This window comes from Nuphar pumila, chromosome 7, assembly GCF_984573655.1.
Source record: "Nuphar pumila chromosome 7, dmNupPumi1.hap1.1, whole genome shotgun sequence".
NCBI classification, from domain to species: domain Eukaryota; kingdom Viridiplantae; phylum Streptophyta; class Magnoliopsida; order Nymphaeales; family Nymphaeaceae; genus Nuphar; species Nuphar pumila.
This window is the reverse complement of record NC_143255.1, coordinates 5,555,000-5,568,499: the sequence shown is the minus strand read 5'-3', so window position 1 is coordinate 5,568,499 and position 13,500 is coordinate 5,555,000.

Genomic DNA, 13,500 nt, shown 5'->3' with positions numbered 1-13,500 from the left:
AGCATTAATAGATGTGCATAAAACTGACAAGATATTTCAATTGTTAGCATGCTTTTATGTTATTGTCTGCTAAGATATGTGTCATATGATTGATATATGATGTTATGTTTAAATATATTCTGATACCTTGCATTTTTTGCAAGTATGTTATTCTCTACCAGGCTTTTACGAGTTTGACACATTTGATGAGGTTTCAAGTAGATTATGATATGCAATTATGGAGCAAATGCAGAATGCTTAGGTGGCATCGAGAGTCAGTCTTTTCCTTTCTCGATGATAGTTTTGGAAAAATAATTATTGTTATCAAAATACTCTGATATGTATTTTAAATTATTAAAACTGAATTAAATCTTAATGTTTACATTTTAACTCAGTTATGATAAATGATTGTATTGTAACCCACCCAGAATGTTTAACCTAAAGAAAAATGTTGTTTCTGTTGTTTTAAAAAGAAAAAAAAAGTTTTCTCTTAAATTTTATGGTTAAAATAGTTGGGGTGTTACAGCATTGATTCTCCCACCCGATGACTCGAGTGGGAGTCCCCCACCCATGTTAGGGTTGGGCTGGGACTCTCTCACAATCAGACCAACAAATGTTTGGGTGAGAGAAGTGTTGTGCTCGATGGACGAGATCCTCGTCGGCCATCACGGGCCTGTGAGAGATATCCTACTAGCGAATGGCTGGCGGTCAATTGTCTGGCCGTTGACCCTTCCTCATAATTATGTGGGTTGCTGGTGGTGGAGGTGCCACCATCGGCTGCTATTTTTGTGTTCTCAAATGGCCTAGAGGTGCCCAAACCGATCAAGTTCGGTGACATGGTTTTGGCGGTGGTAGTACTAGGAGATTGGTTGCTGGTTGGTGGAAACAGAAAGAGGGGCAGGGAAGAAGAGGAAGGAGCATATGAAAGGGAAACTGACACCGTGATTACCCAAAGCAGGGGAGACCCCCGCCATCCTACCCCATCCGTCAACAGAGCGGTGTCGGGTTGGTTGAAGGCGGCAGAAACTTGAGTGAGTGGGGTCAGTAGTGCGGGAGGCATAAAAGGAGGGAGGGGCGGTGGCAGAAATGGGAGAGATGGTGGAAACCCTCCTTTGACATTATGCACAAGGGGCTTGCACCTGGCGGTGGCACAACCAGCGATGCCTCATCGCTGCTTGTCGGAGCGTCATCCCAACACATTGAATGCTTCATTTGTACTGATAAGTCATGCATAGATGAAATGTTCATGTATAAACATGATTGATTGCTAAAATGCTTATGCACTAATTTTTGAAAAGCATATTTCATGTTTGCCTATTTTTATGCATCTATGCATTATCATTATATTTCTGTTGGGGGCTATTCAGTTCCCTTACTAAAAACTGCTTTAAAATTTTTTTAGCTGAGTCAAAGTGATTGCAGAAAGTTGATGTAGCATCAATGAGCTAATCATTTTTCTTTCTCGAGCATTGAATTTTGGATATACATAGTATTAGATGTTTTGTAAAAACATTTTTATTATCATAAATTTTGTAACTACTCAGACTTATACAATAGAATCATTTTGAGAAATGTTATCTGCTTTAAATTTAGTATGATTATGATTGATGGACATGTAACATGCCTGAAGTTCTGACCAAAATGTCAAAAAAGTTTTCTGCTGATGATTTGAAAAAAAAAGTTTTAAACTTTTAGCATTTTTTTTTAGTTTGAAATCTCTGATCAGGACACATTGTTTCAATCCATAAATGGTTTTTTTTATCTAGGTTGGGGTTTCCTCGAAGCCACCAAAATGAATGGTAGGTAACTCTGGAACCCATGGGTGCATGCCCTTTATTAAAAGGCCAAAGTTGTGGACTTTCTATTTGGCAAGGGAAACCTGAGGTTTTACACCAATCAACCTGTGAGCGGGCAGTTTTTCCTTAATTATCCGAAAGAATGATTCACTATTTCTCCTTTCACACACAGCATTAGTTTTGAGGGACCAAGAATAGAAATAAATATTTGCTTCAACAGAGCGTTCGTTGATACCAAAAATTTGTTGTTTTTAGAAGAATTGGATACCTAAAATTAACTTACCGAATCTCCACTTTGATACGCAAAGTTCAAAAAGAATAATAATAATAAATTACCGAATCAAAATCCAATGTAACTCTGGTTGAAAGGAAGGGCACGTCAAAAAAGGAATCCATTTTCACATATTAAAGCAAATCATGTACGAAAATGAATCATATTATATGGAAACCTATGTATCAGTTTTTTATGCATGCGTTAAACCATATGAAATGAGAATCCATATGGTTAGTCGTATTATGCTACAATAAGTTGGAGATCCAAGACCAATATTATTCATTTAGTTTTTGTTTAAGATAAACAAGAAGTTTAAAAGTATTAGTATGCAGATCTAATTAGGATGACTAGTGATTTTCATATCCAACCCATTTAGGGAGAAAGAGAGTAACTTATGGGTGAGAAAAACTTTCATGGAAACCAAAATAACATGGGGTGAGGTTAGGGGGTGTCAACGGGTGTGGTTTATGTGGAGCCAACCTATATATACCAAACCCTATAGGGTCCGGGTATGGTGATAAATAAGAAGACCTGATTAAGACTTGGGTCTGGACACAAAAGTCCGATTAATACAGGAATACGGGTATGGTTTGCGAAATTTTATACCAGACCTGGGCCTGACCCGAGATTCGATTAAGACCTACAAATTTTTAATGTCAAAATGATAAAAATATTATTTTACTGAGCATAGCACGGGTCTGGTTTATGTAGTTCTTATCAGGTTCAGGTATGGTTTCTCTTATAGTAGATCCAATTAGACCCGGTTTCAGACACGATACCATACCTAAAAATCGGGGCCAGGTCTGGTTTCACCTGGGTCTGAACCAAACCCAATTAGTTGACACGCTTAGGTGAGGTGTGTCCTCAGATCACATGGAATTCTCTTTGAAGGGAATATATTTTACATTGACTTGAGATAATAGATCAGACATTTGATTTGAAGTTCTCGTTCTAGTGATGATATATTTATTCTTAGAGAGCAGTTCTTGTTCTTTAAGAAAATTATTCTCCTTTCTACTTTATGATGCCGTAAATGTTCTTAATTAGTGGCTTTTAGATTATGTTTGGGGCTCGGTGTTGTGAGAGGAGTTGTCAACTACAGTTGTTGAAAATGAGCCATTTAAACCCAACACCATTCTCATCTTTCAACTAAATAAACTCTCAAGCCAGGATAGATAGTCCGGATCGGGTGCAATCACATAGCACGAAATTTGTGTATTAAGCACCTAATCACCCTCCATCAGGCCTTGGGCCCCACAACTGACAGCTCTGTCTTAATGCACAAATATTTATGCAAAATCATATTGCACCTGATTTTTTCACCAGGACGAGTTCTCACGTTTCTTTATCATGATTGGAATACCAAAGGTTGGTTGTTGGTTGGTCTTATCTTCAATTTGGAGTTTTTAAGTCGGACTGTATACAACAGATCTGATCATACATGTCACTTGATGGAGACGTGTGGACTCATGCACAGTTCTCAAGTCAGATGTTAATCTTGATATTATCCATGCACCATGAAAACAAAGATACTTATCCATGCACTATGAAAACAAGACATTGGGAGTCTTGTATTAAAATATGGGATATGGCCAGTTTTCAATCTTGTCATAAACAATAAAATGAGTAGTTAATGAATCCATCCCCAAAGCTTGTCGTGTTGAAAGATCAATAGAAAGTCTATTTTGAGGGCCGTTTTCATGTCCCAAAGCCTACGATCACAATCTACTCTCAGTATTGTCTTATACAATTGGCCCATAGATTTTACCATGGGATTTCGTTTTCCCACGTCACAGGTGCGAGGAAGTCCGAAGAGAATCTCTTGGGCCCATGGATACAAGTTGGTATCACAAAATCGGTGGAGCCCACCGCATTAATATGGCCCTGGTCCATGTTTTGACTGTCGATCTGGGCTAAAATCTTATTTATTATATGGTGAAACGGTCATATGAGAGAGAGAGAGCACAGGTCCTCTGTCATGAAAGAGAAAATGAAAGCATTAAATGATTCCACATTGAAAATTCCTACCTTTTCGTATTATACGCAACCTTCGGTTATTAATAATTTCTTGAATTTTCATCTTCGATAAGACCAAAAGCATCGATAAGACCAGACGATTTTTTTTAATAAATATCAGCAGCCCATAATCGGGAGTGGTGACACATTGAAATTTTTTAGTTTCACATGTTTTCCGCAAAAAAACAGAACATTCAAGTTAAATATTTAAAAAAACAAAAACAAAATTTTAATCATTTTTACGGAAATTTGGAAGTGAATAAATTTTTTTAAAAATAACTTAATTTCTGGTGCTTTTGCCAGACAAGGTTGGGCAGCCAATTTAACTTTTTTTTCTTCTTTAAAACAGCCCATATTTTTTACTTTGTCTAGCACGTGTAAAGCTATGGGCAAGCTTGGAAGTGAGAAGACAGTAGGAGAAGCAAAGTATGAAAGAAAAAATTATAACTTTTTTAACCTTTTAAAAGAAGAATTTTTTTTTTTCAAAAAAAGTTGATTTTTGATAGAATCTTACATTTTATCTTCCTCCCAGCCCCGACCAATTTCAGGTCTCTCTTTGAGAGGAGACTTATCCTGATAAAATCTATGATCACATTTTAAATGACATCTACTAAATAATATTTTCATATTTTCTACTATGGCTAATAGACAATCCCTATGGTTTACCATGCCTCTTGTCAACCGGTCAAGCTTGCTAATCTTATACATGGAGACTTCTAAAAAACATTGGTACTTATAGACTGCTTTTTGGCGGGGTTGGTGTTCATGATCCGAAGGCTCTATCTCATGATATCCACCTTCCTTTCTCGTTTTGCACTTGCCTTCTCCATCTCAGTAACCTTTTCCTTTAGTCCCTCGTTGATCTCTTGATTTGCCTTCAGCCTTTCTATACAAAATCTTTCCTCTTCTGCAAATAACAAATGGTAGACATTAACGTACGTTTGGATACATCAACCCTTTTCCTAAAGCCTTTGCCTTTCTAAACTGTCTAAATCCTACCTTTGAAAACAAAGAATTTTATTTTGAAAGATTTTAGAAAATATTTCAAGAGATGTAAGGTCCTTGTTGGTACGAGGTAAGGCCGTTCTTTCCCAAGTGGCAAGGGATAACTCGATCAAGGTTGAGATTTTTTTTGAGAAAGAAGCCTCTTTAAGCACCTGTGCAATAAGCCTAGAGTGGTAGACCCACCCATGACACAAACAAGAGAAAACATATTCATACAAGTTGGTGACAGTTAGTTAAAAAAAGAAAATTACAAGAAATTGAATAATAAAAAATAAGAAAAAGAGAGAGAATACTCACTCAGAATCTCTTCACCCAACAACGAGCCACAGAGCCACAGATCTGGCAGAGTCTCCCCACTATAGTTGGGATTCCTATGTGAGAAGGGCATTCCTCATAAGAAAAGCTATTTTATAAAGTGAAAAAAACAATAGAAAAGTAATTTATCCTATGTAAGAAGAGTGCTCAGGACTCTGTCCTATGGTGTTCAACCATGTGGGAAATATAGCATAAAACCTAGAAAAGCTATCTAGATAAGCTACATAGCTTAAGGAGAAAGTTGAAAATTTATCTAAGGAGCTTCTTCCTGATGCAGAAAAAAGGAAGTAAGAAAGTGGATGCTCCCAATTCTTGACCAAGACCTAAGCACTCAAGTGGAAGGGCTTACCCACACTCAGAATGCCTAAAATAAGGCCCCCAAGGGGTATTTATGGTTTCTCATCCAAACTCGTTGAGATCCATGCCAATATAGAGCACTGATGTGGACCCATCCACCTTAGATCAGACTTTAGGTCAGATCAGGGTTGGGTCATACATGGATCCAAACTACATCCATTTAGGTAAAAAAAACCTGGATTATAAAATCAATATCTATGTACAGAGATATGATATAATGTTGAGTTTTGAAGGGTTTGGTATAGATATCCTAAGGGTGTTAAGGTCCAAGTTTTAGGTTTATATGGCTGGGCAGTTTCTATAAGTTTGATAAAAATTCTTCTTCGTTAACAACAAGATTCTGGACAAGTTGGGATTTAGTAGAGATTAAGGCTGAAGTGGGTCTTAGAGAAAGGGTTTCCATGACTTACGCATTTCAAGAGAAGTGTCCTAAGGCTGGGGAAGCATCTAGCCTATCCGAAGTTAGCTATCGTTTCTCGTACACAACTGGGTTGGGTAGAGTACTCCACATTGATGCAGTCCACCGAACACCAAGTAGAAATGGTCCTACTTGACACTTAGGGAAATCCAAACCCAAGCAATGTTTGAACCACCTTATGTTGATGAAGAGAGGATCCCTTAGAGAAGGGTGGATAAGTTAGGAGGTAGGGACTCATAAGCGTAATGGGAGAGAGAGAGAGAGGAGATAAGAGAGAGACATTTTTTGAGAGAGAAGTTTAATGCATTTCATGATATTCAACATCTAAAATGAGTTCATTTTATAGGCCAAGGGAACTCTCATAAAAGCATTACAAATTTATCAGTATAATTAAAACAATAAGCCTTACTTAGGTACTACCTATTTCTCTACTTAGGTAATACCTCTCTTAAGTCACTTAATGAGGGCCCAAATCACAAGAGACTTGTGGGCTTCCAATGCTCATTAAGGAGAGAGCCCAAGCGGCTACACGACTTCCTTTAGGAGAGATTAATTTTCCTAGGGAGGTACCAAGTAGGGTGCACACTTCTCCCATGGAGGCTTCTAAAGGAGACGCCCCATGTGGGTCGCATTTACATACATTTAATGAGGGAATGCCCAATAAAGGGTCCCACATAGATGAGGTGGTTGCTGGCTAAGGTAGATGCGTAGCTGATGTGGCATCTCCTTAGCATGGGTCTCATGTGGCTGAGGTAGCTTGCAACATGTGGAGCTCGGACAAGAGATCCAGATCAGCCTTGCTTAGATCTATTTGCTTGTTTTGGATCCTAAAAGTTAGATCAAACTCACTTGGAACTTGGTCTGCATCATTCTCTCCCACTTGAAATTTGCCTAGTCTCTTAGGCAAAAATCATTCACCTCTTTCTTTCATTCTTGACTTCTCCATTAATTGGGATAGAGCATCGGTGACTTGGCTTTTGGGCATATTCTTATATTAAAGATCAAAATCATAACACATTATCTTTGCAACCCACTTATGCTAGAGTGGAGTCATGATCCATTGCTCCATGAGGTACTTCAGGCTTTTATGGTCAATGCATACCACGAAGTGCCAACAGGAGATGATTGTGAACATTTTCTTCTCATAAGCTGATAGAGCCTTAGCTCTATTGGCGATACTCTTGCTAGAAAAAGTCAAGGGGTAGCCCTCTTAAATCAACATCGCTCAAATTCCATTGCCGCACACATAGGTTTCAACCACAAATTCTTTTAAGAAGTTAGGAAGGGCAAAAACTGGGGTCTTGAACATGGCTTGATTGAGTTTCTTGATGGCAAGCTCACCATCATTCAACCATGAGAAGGCATTCTTCTTCAACATTGCCTTCAATGGAATGACAATGATTTTATATCTCTGCATAAACCTCATATAGCAGTCGGTAAGACCGAGGAACCCTTTCAAGGCCTTGATGAATACAGATTTAAGCAAAGAGATCATGATTTCAATCTTCTCGGGGTCCATGCTAACATCGTTCTCATCCACAAAGTGGCCAAGGTAGGACACATGGGGTGATACAAAGTTTCACCTTTGTTTTTTTTTTTGCCATGAATTGACGCTCCTTTAGGGTACATAAGACAAACTTAACATGCTCTCAATGTTCCTCCCAAATGCAGCTATAGACAAGTATGTTATCGAAGAATATAAGGACAAACTTTCTAAGTATTGGCTAGAAGATATGGCTCATCACCCTTTGAAAGGTGACTGGGGCATTTGTCAATCCAAAAGGCATTACTATGAACTCAAATTGGTTATCATGAGTTCTACATGTCATTTTCGGTATATCTTCTTCCATAATCCAAATTTGGTGATATCTGATTCTTTGATCAATTTTTGTGAACACTCGTGCCCCATGCAATTCATCTAATAACTCATCAATGACTGGTGTGGGATATTTTTCTTTAAGGTTACCATATTGAGAGTGTGATATTCAACACAAAACTACCAAGTATGATCATTCTTTTTCACCAATAAGATCGGTAAGGAGTAGGGGTTGAAACTTAGTCGAATTACCCCACTATTGAGCATTTTTCAAAATAATCTTTTTATCTTGTCCTTTTATGGGTGAGCATACTGGTAAGGTCTAATGCTCATGGGTCTGACACCCAAAATTAGAGAGATGTGATGGTCTTGAGAATATTCTAGGGGAAGGGAGGTCAGTTTCCCGAACATATCCTTAAACTCTATCAAAACTTTCTTGAGTTCAGAAAGGACCCCTACCACTTATTTGTTTCATATTCACTCGAACGTTTGCACCATGCACAACAAGGCTACACGAGTTGCTCTAAAATTTTAAGAGTTTCTTGAGCCTATCTTGTCACTTCTCTTAGGCCTATAGGCCTTGAGTTGCACACTTCTTTTGCCTTTCTCGAAACTAATCTCTATCTTGCTAAAGTTTCAATGGACCTTTCATAAGGATCAGAGCTAACTCATCCCTATGACCATTTTAACCCCTTTGATAGGAAGTATGTAAAGGTCAACATTGAATTTGGATCTTTGCATCTTGAGATATGCATTTAGGCACACACTCACACATCTAAGTTAGTTTTCATCTTCTACTATAACCTTGAACATAGGTTTTTCCTGTATATTACATCCAAGGCTTGGTAAAAGATCTTCCCTCACGAAGTTGTTGGTAGATATTGTGTCAACCAATACGTTCACTTGCAACTAGAACAATCTTCCCTTTACACACATGGAGTTGGAAAGAAGAATCTGAAGAGGGCATGGAAAGATATTCCCTTGCCTTGATCCATTTCATTCTTTGATTCACCTAAAGTGTGGACTGGTTCATTCTCACTTGTCTCCTCTTTACTTTCGCAAACTACATACATTTTAAGGGCCTTCCACCTAGCCATGGGATCCACTTCTCATCACAATTATAGGACAACCCCTTTCTACGTCGATCCACTATTTGGGATCTACTAACAAACTCAGACTTCATAAGGGGTCCAAATTTTTTTTAGCACCTTTTTTAACTTGGGTGTGTGATCCCGTCCTATCGAGGGGTTGAGTAGGCCTCTTTATGTGACTGGATTCCTTTCACCTTTCTTTCATGATTTGTTCTTTCACAAATCACTCTTTCAATGTATGGGGGTCTAGAGCCATAAGCTAAATTTAAATACCTTCTTCGAGACCTCCCATTAATGCATTTAATTATCAAGACGGGTTCATATTAGTAACCAAACATCGTGCTTAAGTCCTCAAACTCGGCTTAATATTCTTGAATGAACCCTTTTTGTCTCAAAGTATTCATCTCACATATGATAAAATTTCTGTCAAAAAGAAAATCATCATGGCAAGCATTCATGTATAACAGAAAATTTTTGTTATAATGAAAACGAGTATGACAATCATTCATGTATAACAAAATTTTTTTGTCATAATGAAATTGAGTATGGAAAGCATTCACGTATAACAGCAAATTTCTATCAAAAAGAAAATAGGCATGGCAAGCATTCTTGTATAACATAAAAATTTTGTTATAATGAAAATGAGCATGGCCGGGATTCATGTATAACAGAAAATTTTTGTCAAAATGAAAATGAGCATGGCAAGCATTCATGTATAACAAAAAAAATTTATCAAAAAGAAAATGAGCATAGAAAGCATTCATGTATAACAGACATTTTTTATCAAAAAGAAAATGAAAATAACAAGCATTCATATATAAAAAAAAAATTGTTATAATGAAAATGCGCGTGGCAAGCATTCATGTATAACAGAATATTTCTGTCACAAAAAAATTTGTTTTAATGAAAATGAGCATAGTAAGCATGCATGTATAACAGAAAATTTCTAGAAAAAAAAAATGAAAACGCCAACCATTCATGTATAACAAAAAAAATTTGTTAAAATGAAAATGAGCATGGCAGACATTCATGTATAACAAAAAGTTTCTGTTATAATAAAAATGAGTAGGACAATATATATATATAATAAAATATTTTCCATTTTTTTATTCAAACTAATTTTTTCTCCTCATAAAACATTATATCATCCATCACCACTTCATTCTTGAAGTTCAAACTCCAAAACAGTAAAATTGTAGGGCAATATGTACATATAAAATAAATTATTTCAAGTCTTTTTTTATTCAAATTATATTTTTCTCATAAAAAATCATGTTATCCATCACTACTTCATTCTCGAAGTTTAAACACAAAAACAAAAAAATCACAGGCAATATATACATATAAAATAAATTATTTTATGTTTTTTTTATTAAAACTAGTTTTTTCTTCAATGGCTAGAACAACAAAGAACAATTATGTATTACGTTCAGCCACAACCATTCATCAAATACAATCACTATATCATGCCTATGCATGTCTCGCAAAAATGAAGAGTCGGCACCTACCTTGTTTCACAAATCCCAAAGACACATTTCCTAGTTGCACATCGTGGTTCCTATGGCACACCTGTGGTTGTCGATCATCCTCCCTCTAGGGGATGTCCCAAACAGCCACAAGAACAAACAAACAAAAATCAGAAAATCAAAACAAAAAAACTATAAAAAATGAAATGGAAATGAAGAGAAAAGAAGAGGAGGGAGGGAACAATCTTTCAAGGGTTGTTCTTCCCTTGAATGCCCATATTTTAGGGCATCTCCTTAACACAATAACGAAAGAGAGGAGGGCAAAGTGTCTCCCATGCAACACCAAGCCGAGGAGACGGGTGGCACACTAACGGTGGTTTCCAAAAAATAGTAGAGGGTGGTTGGTCGATGGAGGAGAGGAAGAGGGTGAGAGAAGAAGGTGGGTTGGATGTGTTGGGGCAAAAAGAGGGAGAGAAGGAGAATACATATAGTGAGAGAGGGGGAGGAAGGACTTAAATTAGTGGTGGATCTAGGTCTAACCCAGATCCGATCAAGATCCAATCATATCTAGCCCCATTGGCATAGTTAGCTCCCAAGTTGAGCTAACTAGGTCAAACCTAGTTAGGTCAACTTGGGCAGGACCAAACCCAATTATGAATTCAGCCACCTAGTTGAGTCTAGCTGACCCTGGCAGGGTTAGCTCTGCTAGGACTGGTTGGTCTGTGTGGCAGCCTAGGCATTGCAAGGACTAAATTGCCCTTGCTTGCCAAAAAAAATTTGAATGGGTCCCTAAACCCATTCATACCCTTACTCATGTTTAGAAATAACACTACATGCCACTGGGTCAATCAAAATGGCTAAAAATGACCTTCTCACAATTGACCTTGCTAAGTCAACTCAGGGTTAGACAATTTTGACACTGATGACCAAAACACCCTTGAAATACCCCCAAAATATCCACAATGCCCTTAAAATTTGTCGGGCTTTCTCCAAATTCATTTTAACTTCGTCTTTGACAAAATAAAGATCGTTCTTCTCAAAAAATGCTTAAGAAGACAACAATACACACAATAGTCATGAAAAATGTCTCAAAATTTTCATTATCCAGATATTAAAATATTAGAAAAAAATGTTAGATTTTATAAGCAAAGTGCAACCTGTCCTCCCATACTCTCTCGCGTCTGCTTGTGCATCCGATCGATTTTCTCACATGTGTGTGCATCCACCCTCCCATGCCTTGTGCCCAACCAGGTGAAGACCAAAACTACCCTATGATGATGATCCTACTAGGTACAACATCATCTTGTGATCAAAGCTACCACTATCCTAAAGCTAGAGCATAAACTTCCTAGCTTCTAGCTTCTTTTGACCTCTCTACATCTACTAGCTTAGAGCTACAACTCTCTAAATCCCTTAGAAGCATAGGGTTTTTCTATGATTAGGATTATTCTAAAAAAATCTTGGGCCATGCACCCATCTAGCATACCTATGTAGGGACTAGGTTTCTATTAATGAGAATATATATGCATGCTTGGTTATGGAATCCAGCCAGAAGATTTATTCTAAGAGCATGTTCTAACAAAAAAGCCTATCTTTATGGATCACGTGCAAAGAAAAGATGGTCAGGATCTATTAGGATATATTAAACATGCTCAGGGAATCATATATAATGAGGAATATCCTATCCAAGCCTCCAAAATTAGTAGGGTCTCACTTTATTGTTCATTGTTTTCCAAACAAAGGTGCCCAAGATACTCTCTTAACAAAATATCTATAGAGACTTTCACATAGAATTGGTTGGACGACACTCGTGCATAGCATCAACTAAAAGCGTATGAGCTTTCGTGGATGTTCCTCTAGGCCTAACACAATCATTCATGAGCCTATTCCCCACTAAGAAACATGGTTATTACTGATGACACTCACATCCTATATTTCTCATTCCATAAGTGTGGATACCTTCCCCGTGGGTTTTCAAAAATACGAAAAAAAGCAAGGTCTTTCATTTAAAATTTTGTTTTTAAAATTAATCTAAAATGGATCCAAATTTTGAGAGGGTGTAGGAACCATTCTTCAAGGTAAAGATCCTTTCCTCCTCTGACGAGCAGGGATCAGTCAAACCAGGAATCCTTGATCTTTATTTCGGGGTGGCGGCACAGTAGAGTTTTGTACATTTCGTTTAGAAGACCTACAAATAGGTAAGTTCAATGGTGGAATCCACCAAAACCAAAAAAACACACAAGGCACGCAATATATTATTGTTAGATTATCAAGATTTAGGAAAATACACAAAATATACAAAATACAAGATGAAAATAGAAAGCCAAATCTCACCTCAGGCTTAGTTAACTCTTTCTATGGTTAACGAGTGTGAGAACATGATAGACATGAGCTTGTCATAGCTTCCAAAGATAAGAGACTTGGGGGATCTAGATACTAGACTAGGTGTAGTGGAGACTTACACTAGGCTAGTTGGCTAGGTTAGTCAGCTAAGATAGCTTTGGATTGGTCGGGATTCTGGCAAAGTGACAGTGCTAGGAGGGACGAAGACATGATCTCTAATAAAGAAGAGGGAGCACCCTTTTTATAGTTTGCTAGGCAAATCCGGATATGTTTTCTCTATATCTGAGATCCATCTAGATAGATGGTTCAAACTGTTTTGAATAGAAAGATCATATTAGGATAACGTTTTGTTTTTTTGGATGGATTTTCATTTTAAGGCAAGAAATTTTGGAATAGATGACTTTCTATTCTGATTTTGGAAAGCCTATCCATCTCAACAATGTGAAAAATAGCTGCTGACAACGAGTTGGCATCGGGGTACGCTTACCACAAGTTACGCTGATGACAACTTGCTCTAATGACAAGTGGCTCTGATGACAATTCATGGACAAAAAAAGATCTCTAATGACAACTTAAAGAACTCTAACAACATGTGCTCTAATGACAAGTAGCTTTAACAACAAT